Below are 12,657 nucleotides of genomic sequence, written 5' to 3' on the forward strand. Positions count from 1 at the left end.
TGATGGGGATTGCATTGAATCTGTAGATTGCTTTTGGCAAGATAGCCATTTTTACAATGTTGATCCTGCCAATCCATGAGCATGGGAGATCTTTAAACCTAACTTTTAAAAACAAAACAAACAAACAAAAAAACTTTTATGTTGGGCATGCAAGTGGATAACTACAATCCCATTAATTAAGAGACTAAGGTGGGAGGACTGTGAATTTGCAAGTCAGCCCAGACTGCATGGAAAAGCCCAGGACAGCCTGCATCACATAGCAAAACCCTCTGTCTCAGAAATTTTCTTCAAAAGGATTCAAATTAAACCTATTACCTATAAGTAGAAATTAAGAAATTGATCCTCAAGGAGTAGCAAGTTAACGTCAGCAGACAGTTGTTAAGAAAGCGTATTTTGGAAGAGTGGTAGAATTGCTGCCTTAGCTTTTAACTGTCAACTTACCACAGGCTAGAATCACAAGTGAAGACAGACTCAACTGATGTACCATCTGTCCCCAGCAGGCCTCTAGGCATGTCAGTAGAGAAACTGTCTCGCTTGGCAATTGACATGGGAAGACTCCAGCGGGGAATGGAGGCCTTGTGGATTTGAACTCAGTAGTTGCCTTAGTTCCTGCTTGCTTTGAACTTACAGAAATGACTCACGCTCTAACCCAACTGTTCACCTGTGGTGGTTTAACTAGGAATAGCCCCCATGGGCTCATATATGTAAATGTTTGGTCCTTTGGGAGTGGCACTACCTAAGAGTGACTAGGAAGTGTGTGTGCCCTTGTTGCAGAAGGTGTTGGAAGAAGTGTGTCACTGCAGTGGGCTTGGGGGTTTCTCTCGTTCTGTTGCCTGCAGAACTAAATGTAGACCTTTCAAATCTTCAACATCATGTCTGCCTGCATTGCTGCCTTGTTCACCGCCATGACAAGAGACTAAACCACTGAAACTGTAAGCCAGTCCCAATTCAATAATTTCCTTCATGAGACTTGCGTGGCCAAGGTGGCCAGGGATTCTATTGACAGCAAGAGGACGCTGGCTAGGCGACTATCCCCATAGCTGCTTTTGCTCAGGATATGTGTCCCATCAACAGAAATCAAACAGTTAACACTAGGCCAGCAGTACTCTACCACTGAGCTAAACTCATTCCTGGTACTTACAGGCATTTTTTGTGTATGTGTGTGTATAGTTCTGTTTTATTTTATATTCTTGGTGTTTCTAAAGACCAAACCCAGAACCTGGCGAATGCTCAACAAATACACAGTAAATTCATCAGAAGAAGTAAAGATGCCAGGTCAGGTGGACTTGGGCCAGCCAGGTTGAAAAGTTGGGCAGTGGATGAGAGACAGGAGAGAGTAATTAAAACAAGAGGCAACGTTGGCTATCGGTGATTTCCAAATAGTTCCCACATCACTTCTGAATTCGGGGAATTAAATGAGACGTAGTGGCAGTATGGGAAGACAACCACATTTTGATCACCCACTATTAAGCTGTACATGGACAACACAAAGCACCAGCTGAGATGGAAGAGCAAGCCTGAGAGAGACCCAGCACTGAGGAGGCTGAGGCAAGCGAACCAGAAACTCAAGTGGGTCAGCCTAGCCATGGAGTCAGAGGCCAGCCTGGACTCTGTGAGACTCTCCCTCTTAAACAAAACAAAACCAGCAAGATGTGCATGTGCATGTATGATAGTGTGGGTAGAGGACAGACAGAAAGACAGACAGATATCTAACTGTAGGAAAGGGACATTAATCCCTAATGTTTCATAGTCGAATATTTTTTTTAAATCACATGTTTAATTAACGTGGGCTCCAGAGTTATCTGGGGAGCTTACGTAGTAAAGTTTTGCTGGGAAAGAAGGAAGCATGAGAAGTTAGATGGCAAGACTTTTGGAGCAAAGGCTCTCCCTCCGTGATGTAAAAACAGAAAAAAGTTCCTTTTTCTCTTGCAAACACTGAAATCAGTAAAATGTATATTTTTCCTGATTGCCTAGAGACAGTCACTAATAATCTGTACTCTTGGCCAGCCAAGAAGGAAGGTGATAAAGAAAGAATAAGTAAGAATTCCGAAAATGCTTTTAATACTCACAGGCTTGTTTCTAGACTCCACAGAATTTCAGTCAGTGACTATCAGGGCTGGAGAGACGGATTGGTGGTTAGGAGTGCACACTGCTCTTGCAAAGGGTTGGGATTTGGTTCCCTGCACCCATGTGAGGCAACCCACAACTGTCCCACAACCTCTTTTGGCATCTGAGGCACCTACACACACACACAGACATGCACACACACACACACATGAACACACAAAGGGGCGGGAGGTAGAGTTAAATTTTTAAAAAGCACCAATAAATGTTTATGTATCGAAAGAAGGCTTAAATATCAGCATTCAGTTACCTAGGGAGCCCCAGACCCTGGGAGATATTAGATCACTATGTCAATAACCCAAATTCACATGAGCCTAATTTACACCATAAGCCAATTAAATAATTTATAAACAAACACCCACTGTGTTTTTTGTCAGTTCACCACTACTGCCTAGAAGAGAAACTTCTTCAAAGAGGCATGGTTGAAGCTACAAGGTATTGCTCACCTCCATGTCTCTCTCCATATCTTCCCTCTTTTGCATTGATATTTTTAAAAAAAGTTATAGACACAGACATCATTGAAACAGGATGCTTGCATGCATGTGATTTTCTGACTACTGCTTACGCTGAATTAGACACTGCAAGAAGGGGACCCAGAAACCTGTCTTTAATTTTGCACCAAAAGGAGTTTACGTTCAAAAGCAGCAGGGCCATTACCTTCATGCTGGGAGTCCTCTGAGCTTCCTAAGAAGTCAAGCTCTGCTGCTTCTTACCAGGCAGGCCTGCTAATGTCTCACCATTTCTCCAGGACCAACCTAACCCAGAACAGTGTGTGGTCAGTATGCACATCTGCCACCAAGCTGCCACTCTGGTTCCAAGATGGTGCCTCTCCATTGGCCTAGTGAGAGGCATGGCCATGGTCTGCTATTCGGCCTACTTCCAGCAATGTATCAGAATCTTTGTTCTGCGATGGTCAACTACCTGACTGCAGTCCTCACTCCCCAGTCACTGGGGCCTTGGCTGTGTTGTCACTATGTTCTTGGAAGCATAGCATAGAAAGGGTACTGTCAGCTTAAACCTTCTCTGGGCTTAGCATTTTTAGCTGTCCGTGTGGGCATCTGCAAAGCTCTACCTGCGCTGGGGAATCTCTGATGTCCTCAGCCTAATGCCGTAGGGGATAACAGGATTAGTTGCCTCACCTGAAAGGCAGTTCAGCCCCTAATAAAAAGAACCCATGCGCAAGTCCTGCATTGCATGCACAAACACACACGCACGCATGCACGCAAGACATGCTCCTACATAATGTCTAGTTATACTATGAGTATTGTGATTCTGTGAGCTGGGAGAGTCAGCATACATGTGTGTGCGCATGTACGCGGAAGCCTAAGTCTTCCTCAGTCACTTTCCACCTTATTCCTTGAGACAAGGTCTCTCAACTGAACCCAGAACTCTCCTGTTCAGCTGTTTAGCTAGCCATCCTGCTCTGAGGGTGCCATGGCCGTTGCCTGAGCACCAGCATTGCAGACAGGCTACCACAAGCACCCGGATCTACACGGGTGCTGAGAAGCATCTCAGCCTCACACTTCAGAGGCAAGTAAGCTAGCTTCATAGCTCTATTTAAAAAAATAACTTTGGATTTACTTATTTTATGATCCTGAGTGTCTTGTCTACATGTATGTGCATGTACCATGTGTGTGCACTGTGTGTGTGAAGACCAGAAGAGAGCTTTGGACCCTCCAGGACCAGAGTTCCAGATGGTCAAAGGTCACCAGGTGAATGCTGGCAATCAAACCTAGGGCTCCTTCAGGAGCAGTAAGAGCTCTAACCTGCTGAGCCAACTCTCCAGCCTCCAGCAACTTTCTAATGTGTCAGTTTCTTTGTGTATGTACACAAGTGTATGTGTTTGTGTGTGAGCACATGTGTGTGGGGGCGGTGCACGCTCGTGTGTGTGCATGCATGCCGAAGTCAGAGGTCAATTTCAAGTCCCTTTATCGATTGGATTGCTCTCCGCCTCATTATTTGAGGCATTAATACATTTTTGAGGTAATAATGCACTAACCCTGGATCTTGCTGACTAGGCTAGACCTGGCCAACAAGCCCCAGGGATGCTTCCTCCCAGAGCTGTGATTACAGACACAGGACACTGCACGGAGTTTTTTGTTGCATGGGTCCCGGGGATGCATGTCCTCATTTTGAGTAGAGGGTACTTTACTAAGGGAGCCAGCTTCCCATCAGTCTCTTAATGAGGTTATTATTATCATCACATGATCAGACTTCTGTCTCAGTCCTGGGAGTAATGGACACAAAGCAAAAGATTCAACTCCTGAGTGAAGACTTTGCACAAAATCAGAAAATGTTTTAAGCTCTGCAAACTTCTCTGTGTTCGCTGACAGCAGCTGCTAATGGTCAGCCGTCTAGGGAAATCTGTAAGTCAGGGGGCGCCGCCTCACATTATAGATCTTTGAATCCAAGGCAAGCCAGGAGCACTTCTGAATTTACAGAAGTTTTATCTGGGGACTTTGTCTACCTCGCAGATGTCTCCAAATATGACAGATTTCAAACAGATGTAATCCTCAAATGTGTTTGACTTGTCCTAAAATACACTGTCCACAAATATAAAGCCACAAGGAAATATTTTCTCACTGTGGAAATTGCTAATGAGAAAATGTACTCTAGGAAAAGAAACTTAAATATGCACACGGCACCATTTGAAAATGATTTTGCCGCACTTCAGAGCGCCTGGGGTGGGCTCGATGCCCACTCCCACCTCCTCACCTCATGCATGATTCCTTTGCAGCCCGATTTCTCATGCTGTGCTTTCACAGAAATCACCAGCATCCCGATCTTCAGCTCCAACAATCCAAGTCTAATTAACTGTACGGAAGCAGCAAACCTCTCTCTTCTCCCCTCCTTCCCTCCCTCCTTCCCTCCCTCCCTCCTTCCCTCTGTACTTTCTACTTGGCTTCTAGGGTACAAATTCCTTGAGGTTTCTCTGCTTTGCTGCAGCTCATGGATCCCTTCTTAACTGAATTCCCTTCCGGGGGCCTTGAGCCATACCTCCTAGGCTGTCTGAGAGTTCTGTCTTTATTTTTATTGCTATACTTTCTTCTGGAAGGACCTCCATCATCCTTGCTGATTTTTCTATGGTCTGTTAGATGGAATTCTAGAACCTCTCCATCCTGACCTATCTCCTTCTTACCCATACTTACTACTATCCGCGCTTGATAGCGGGGCAGACAGCAGCTCCCAGAGGCTGCTAAGTTTGAGCATATCAGAAAAGGCCTCGGGTGGGACTGTTCACACCAAGTCTGAGAAGTGCTGGAAAAAGGTTTATCCCCTTGTGGTAGCAGTGTGAGGCTGCGCACAGCTTTTCACATGGCAGCAAATGAGGGAAGAGTGAGGGAAGACAGAGGTGAAGACCTTCTAAGGCCCACCAATAGTAACCTACTTCTATCAGAAAGAGCTCATCTTCTAAAGGCTCCTCAGACCCCCAAAGCAGTTCTTCCACCTGAGGCTGAGCCTGTGGAGGACTTGCAGACTGAAGTCTCAATGGCCTTTCCTCAATATTTACTGAGAAGAGTGGCCACATGATACCAACAGCTCCCTACCAAGTTATGGGTTCATTGTCTAACAATAGGCTCCTTAGCCTCAAGAATTATCAAAAACTCAAATGTCTGTTAAAGAAGTCTTATTTCTCATCCAAACAATATAGATTTTTAATAAGACTCAAACTTTGACCATTCAAGCCATAAATAATTTCATACACCTTATGGTCGAGTGTACCCTCTTGCTCTTCATCCTATGGTTGGATTTGTCTGGAAAAGGATACATTTTTATACTATTTCAAAATCAGAACCTTTAAACACATTCAGGCCCAAATGCAATGTAAAAACAAACATTGTTTTTCTTCCAGGGACACAATGTGATTTTAAAACGCAATCAAATTTTAAGTCAGCTAATACAAACAACGGCAGCAAACATTAGACAGATAAATGACGATAGCTATGGAAGATAACTGGTTGATTGGATAATAGTAGATGACTATGATGGATGACAGATAGATATACAGATACACAGATACATAAATGATGGAAATCATTTCCTTTGATAAGGTAAAATTTTGTGGGTGTTTCTTTTTCATCAAGTAATGTAGAATCTTTTTTTTCTCAGCAAACACTGAAAAGAGTCACCTTCTGAGAAAGCAGCAACTTAAGCACAGGTAGATTGTTGTGCTTGTTTGTCTTGGTTTGGTTTGGTTTGGTTTGGTTTGGTTTGGTTTGGTTTGGTTTGGTTTGGTTTGGTTTGGTTTGGTTTTTTTGTTTGGTTTTTCAAGATAGATCGTGTAGCCCTGGCTCTCCTAGAATTTGATCTATAGACCAGCCTGAACTTGAACTCATGGGGATCCGCCTGCCTCTGCCTCCCAAGTGTTGGGATTAAAAGTGTACACAGCTGCTGCCACCAGGCTACACACACAGATTCTGACTCAAAGCTTCCCCCTACCCTTTCTTCTTTCCTTTCTGTCTGTCTCATTTTAAGTGCCTGCCTGAATGTATGTGCACCACATGTGCCTATGCCTGTGAAGGCCAGAGGAGGGCATTGGATCTCCTGAACTTGGAGTTGTGAGAAGGTCCTGAGAGCCAAATCCAAGTCCTCTGAAGAGCAGCCTGGGCTCCTAACCCCCGAGCCATCTCTCCAGCCTCTGCTCCCTCTCTTGGAAACTTCCTATTCCTATGAAGTATTTGAGACTTTTTTTTTCAACTTCTGTCTAGCACTTCTAATATAGTACGAACTGGATTTTCCTGGGGAGATGTGCGCAAACACCTATTCACCCCCAAATGGAATGCCAGTGACCAACCAAAGAGGCAACTCAACCCAAGCCTAGCTTAGTGAACCAAAGAGTCTACCTGGGATTCCTACAGAAGCATGAGAGATGGGATACTCACAGGGACACGATGACTCAAGGACAGTCACATCACTGAAGGGTTCCACCCCAGCATGGGCGATGAGGTCATTATGAACACTTCCTGGTCAGCAGAATCTCACCTTCCTGGGCCTTATACCTCCTCTACATACACTAGAGCACACTGAGGACTGGTGAAGCAGGAGTAATGGCCAGATTTTCAGATGAGCGTATTGTGACCCCCTTCTACTATGGAGTGTATACTGGCTAGTTTTGGGTCAACTTGTCACAAGCTGAAGTTATCACAGAGAAAGGAGCTTCAGTTGGGGAAATGCCTCCACGAGATCCAGATAAAAGACATTTTCTCAATTAGTGATCAAGGGGGAGGTCCCCTTGTGAGTGGTGCCATCTCTGGGCTGGTAGTCTTGGTTCTATAAGAGAGCAGGCTGAGCAAGCCAGGGGAAGCAAGCCAGTAAGGAACAACCCTTCATGGCCTCTGCATCAGCTCCTGCTTCCTGACCTGCTTGAGTTCCAGTCCTGACTTCCTTGGTGATGAACATCAGTATGGAAGTGTAAACTGAATAAACCCTTTCCTCCCCAACTTGCTTCTTGGTCATGATGTTTTGTCCAGGAATAGAAACCCTGACTAAGACAGAGTGTTAACAGCCCCATTACCATCTCCATCTAGCTATCTAGATCTGGCTATCACTGCATTGTTTTCCTTATTTCATTTCATAACTCAGGAGCAAAGGTATTCTGCAGGTCACCACAGCAACCTGTGCGATGGTTATGTTATGCCTGGAGGAAACATGACTACAGTCAACTCACCATGTAAGGATGCTCTGTCGACCATGGACAGACAGTGATGGTAATCCCAGAAGATCACAATGGAACTGAAGAGCTACTGTCACTTAACGGTGATGGCAGCTATTGGGAATTCATAATGCATCGCTCACATGTTTGAAAACATGATGATGTTGACGTCAGCAAACCCACTTCACAGTTGCTTGTGTGAAAGGATAGTATATATGATTATGTACGGTACTTGAAAATACACTACTAGCTTATATTATATTTATATAGTATAGTTATATAATATATTTATATTATATTATATTTTTTACTATTCTAGAGATTACACTTTATACTTCTTTACAAACAATATTTCACTGGAAAACCAGCAAAAGAAGTCTTACCCTTTCCATGTATCCTGATGGAATCATTTTCTCCTATATTTAATTTAATTCATGCTAACCTGCATATGTACAGCCTAGTTATGTGTTTGGCCATGCTATCAATTGTGTGTGGTGCTGTGATCTTCACACAATGATAAAATTGCCTGTAGGTGCATTTCTCAGAATGTGTCATTACCAAGAGGTGTGTGACACTTGCAAATTAACGATGAAGTTAACCATTGCAGCGTGTCACTTGGACTTCACACCTCATGGCCACTTTTAAAGGAGTCTGCTAGCTCTCTATTGTGGGAGACAGCACATGGGCTTTTGAAGTCAAAGAACAAAATAAAGTCATAAATCAATGCTTCTCACCAGATATCTTGGTGAGAACTTGAGATAGGCAGGTTATAAGGGTGAAGAAATCTCCTACATATGTTTGAGGGTTGGTAGAAGCTAGGTTGATTTCAGCAATACCTTACAAAAGTTTTGCTTACAGCCACCAAGATGTCAGAGAAGTAAGGAGGTGATGGTAAATGGTTGGCAAAGAGACTGAAGACAAACCAAGATCCTCTGTCTGCAACATTGCAGATTCACAACGGGAAGTCTGGTCATCCGTTAGCACAGTGAACTCAACACAGACACAGCTTCTCCAGAGAAGTCCAGTCCGCAGCATAGAGAAACTCTTGAGGGTGAAGAAATTTTACAATTTTTCATCCACCAAATTTCTTCAACCAAATTGAAACCTTTCTGGCCAGAGAGAATAACTTTTGGTCTAGATTTATACTTCAATATAATTCTCACTGATATAATTCCCAACAGTATCATTGATTCAGTTTATTTATTACTAAAGTAAGCCCTGCTCACAAGATTCAGTGTTAATTGAAGAGTTTTGATCTAGACAAAGGGAATTAATATGAAGATCATAATATTTTGCAGCGTCTCAGAACTATCTAACTGAACTAATGGGCAATTATATTCCGTTCCATTATCTCCAGCAAGCTCAGTGAGTGCAGCAAATGGGCCAGAGGAAATTTATCACACTAAATGTAAGTACCTGTTCATTTATCCATGTTTCATGATGCCTGGATATATTAGTCCAGATACAGGCTATGCAGCTATAGCAAGAAGCATTAAAATGCAATATATTAATAATACAAAAGATTTTCTCCCTTCCAATTTGAAGTCCGGGGCTGTCTGTGAGTGAGTATGCTCAAACACCTGGTATTTTCTTATTATTCTCTTAGCCTCATTCCTGTCTTGTCAACTTCTAACCTAAAATGACTCTCCAATTCCTGTGTTTATATCTACTTCCAACTGGAGAAAGAAAAATAAGAAAGAGCTGAAAATATACCCTTCCATTTCATAAGGGCATTGTGTTGGAAATTGTATATGATATTTTTTTTTAAGTGGAAATTTCTGGTTCCTTTGGAGACTCGGTCGTGTCGTGTGATGTTCTCTGGAAGCTGTCATATGAGAGGATGCTTTGCTGAAGCAGACACTTGAGAGGACACGTGATGTTTGGAAAGATAATGAGCGACACTCTTGCATTGATTGGTCTGCCCTGCCATTTGCTGGTCATCACTTCATATTGAGAAATGGGCCAAAGAACTTGTCGTGGTATTCCGGCCACTTCTTGCTGCTTCCACAGACTCTTGCCAATTCAGCAGAGCCTCACGGTTTCTTCTGGATCAACCATCTGCTATTGATTCATGTTTGGTGTTTGTCAACTGGCCTGGACTGATGCTAGCAATTCCTGTTTGATATTTTGGACTAGACTGCTGATATCCTGACAAGAAAGATTGGTATTGACCCCAAATAACTATTTCTAAACAGGTACACTCCCCCCTTGTCCTATTAATCATCTTTATCCCCTAACTTTGGCAGGTGGGCTAGAAGGCAGGTTGAAGCATTTAAGAACCCTTATTCATTCAAGTATATTTTGAAAAAGCTAAGCTTGCACTTTTTTCATAGCTAGTTTTTTTTTGAGAATTTCACACATGACTACCATATGTATATCATTTCTACCCCCCTCTTTATCCCCATCCAACTCCTGTGTACTCCTTTCTCTCTCTCTCTCTCTCTCTCTCTCTCTCTCTCTCTCTCTCTCTCTCTCTCTCATTGACTTCTTCCTTAACTTTTATTTCTAAGAAAACACACACACACACACACACACACAATCTGCTGACTCAACTTAATGTTCATATGCATATGTGTTTAGAGCTGAATATTTGCTATTAGATAAGTAGGGGGCTCATCCCTAGGGGAAGATTGAGTCTACCTCTCTCAGAAGCCAAAAATTGACTGTAAATCTTCATATAGGAGTGGAGCCTTGTGGGATTTCTCCCACCCCATTGGCATGTCAACTTGTGTTGTCATTTTGCAAGTCTCATTTAGATGACAATATTGCTAGGGTTTTATGGATGTAGCTGCTCTGTCCAATACAGAAGACACCATCTGACAGCAGCCATCCTCACCCTTGGGCTTTCCACAGTGTTCCCTGAGCCTTATATGTAGAGGTTGGGTTGTATCAACTGGAGTTTAGCATCCTATGCTCGTTTTTTTTCTCTGTGTTTCGACCAGTTGTGGGTTTCTGTAATAATCTCCTTTTGTGGCAAAAAGGAAACATTTCTTTTATACAGGGTGAGAGCACCACTTATCAAGGAAGACCTGCGCTGTGTCCAGATCTAGGCCTGAGAGTGTGGGGGTGGCACTCGTGGGTAAGGTCCTGGGGAGCTCACCAGGAAGATCCACTGAGAAAGCATCACTTATGGAGGTAGGTTTTGAAGTGTGGGGCCCCTGAGGCTGGGCTTGCTCCTGGGAGACAACACAATGGCTTTAAATGCCTTGCTTTGCCCAGAATCCAGTCATATTTACCTTCTAAAGAGGCCTGAAAAATACAGTCTTTCTGTGAAATAGGAAGTTTGCAGTGAAAATTGAAGACTTCTATTAGCAGTGACTTAGGATAATAATGGATACTGGCAGATAGCAGTTTCTAAAACCAAGGCCACAAGATGCCCTTAGACTAACCTGCCATTCACCTCAAGTGACTCTCCCACTTACTGCTCTGGGTTCAGTCACATCGGACATTCCTCATTGCTTCAGAGTAAGGCCCTTCAGAGTCTTCCAAGTGGAAGCATAGAAGAGATGCAGCAATGGTAATACTGGACACAAAGCCTCAGAAGTATCCAGTTGTAGTGGCTTATTGCTTGTGTGGTTGGGGTCATCTGGCAGTGGCTGGCCATGCTGGTCATCAGGCTAGTCATGACTAGAATAACTGGGTGACATTCGTCTCTTCCAAATACCTCTAACCCTCAAGCGAAAGAGCTCAGGAAGACTCCTTTTGGCAAGGGCAGAGGCGCAAAAAGGAACAAATTTCAACACAGACGCTCATTTCTTGTCTCCATTCACATTGTGTCTGCTAGCATCCCATGGATCAGAATGAATCCCACGGTTGAGCCCCTACTCCATAGGCAGAATCGATCATTCATACATGGTGGAAGGGCACTCCCAAGATGTAAACACAGGGAGGGAGAGATGAATAGCTGGATACGGCCCTTGAACTTCTGCTAAGGGAAAGTTGATGGATACAGGCTGTTTTGTTATGATGCCTGCACATCTTAGGAAATGTTTTACTCGTTATTTTCTGATGATGTATCTTTCCTCATTGATGCAGCCACTAATAAGTTACCCATGATCTTGTATGTAGCCCAGTACCTATGTACATGCAACAGAGGTGAGGGCTTTCTGGGAAGAATAGGTCCTGGGGGAGTGAGAAGGGAATGAGAAAAGGTAATGGGGTGAATATACTCAACAACTTTATATAGATACATAAAATTGTCAAAAAAGCAAACAAAATACCTTTTAATTGTTTTTTCTTACTATGGTTAACGATAGGTAACTGAATCACCAAATAGTAACAGAAAAAGAACCACTAAAAATATTTCTAGAACATGGTAACCTCTCACCACATTCATGCCTGCCACCTACTGCAAAGACCCTCCACTCCCTGGCTCACTGGGATAGCATCGATACCCATATCTGTACCTCCATCTTCCATTCATCAGTCTATCTCAGCCTTCCCTAAAGTCCTTGCTCATGAATCGTCTTCTTGTGAAGACGTCCCTACCACAGAATCCTACCCCGTGGTCCTTACCATTCTACAGAGGCAGACATACCCATCCATCTCTTCTTAATTATTGTGGTACTTACAGGTCCCACAGTAGCACTTTGGTTGTTTTAATTAATTAATTTACCTAACATCTCAATTGCAGTTCCCTCTCCCTCCTCTCCTCCTGGCCCTTCCCCTCCCACTCTCCCCCCATCAGCTCCTCCTGCAAAAAAGGAGGCCTCCCATGGATATCAACCAGCCTTGGCATATCAAGTTGCATTAAGATAGGCACATCTTCTCCTATTGACTCTGGATGAGGCAGCCCAGTAGGAGGAAAGGGTCCCAAAAGCAGGCAACAGAGTTAGAGACAGCCCTGCTCCTGCTGTTAGGAGTCCCACATAAAGACCAAG

Source organism: Mus caroli, chromosome 6 (genome assembly GCF_900094665.2).
Source record: "Mus caroli chromosome 6, CAROLI_EIJ_v1.1, whole genome shotgun sequence".
NCBI classification, from domain to species: Eukaryota; Metazoa; Chordata; class Mammalia; order Rodentia; family Muridae; genus Mus; species Mus caroli.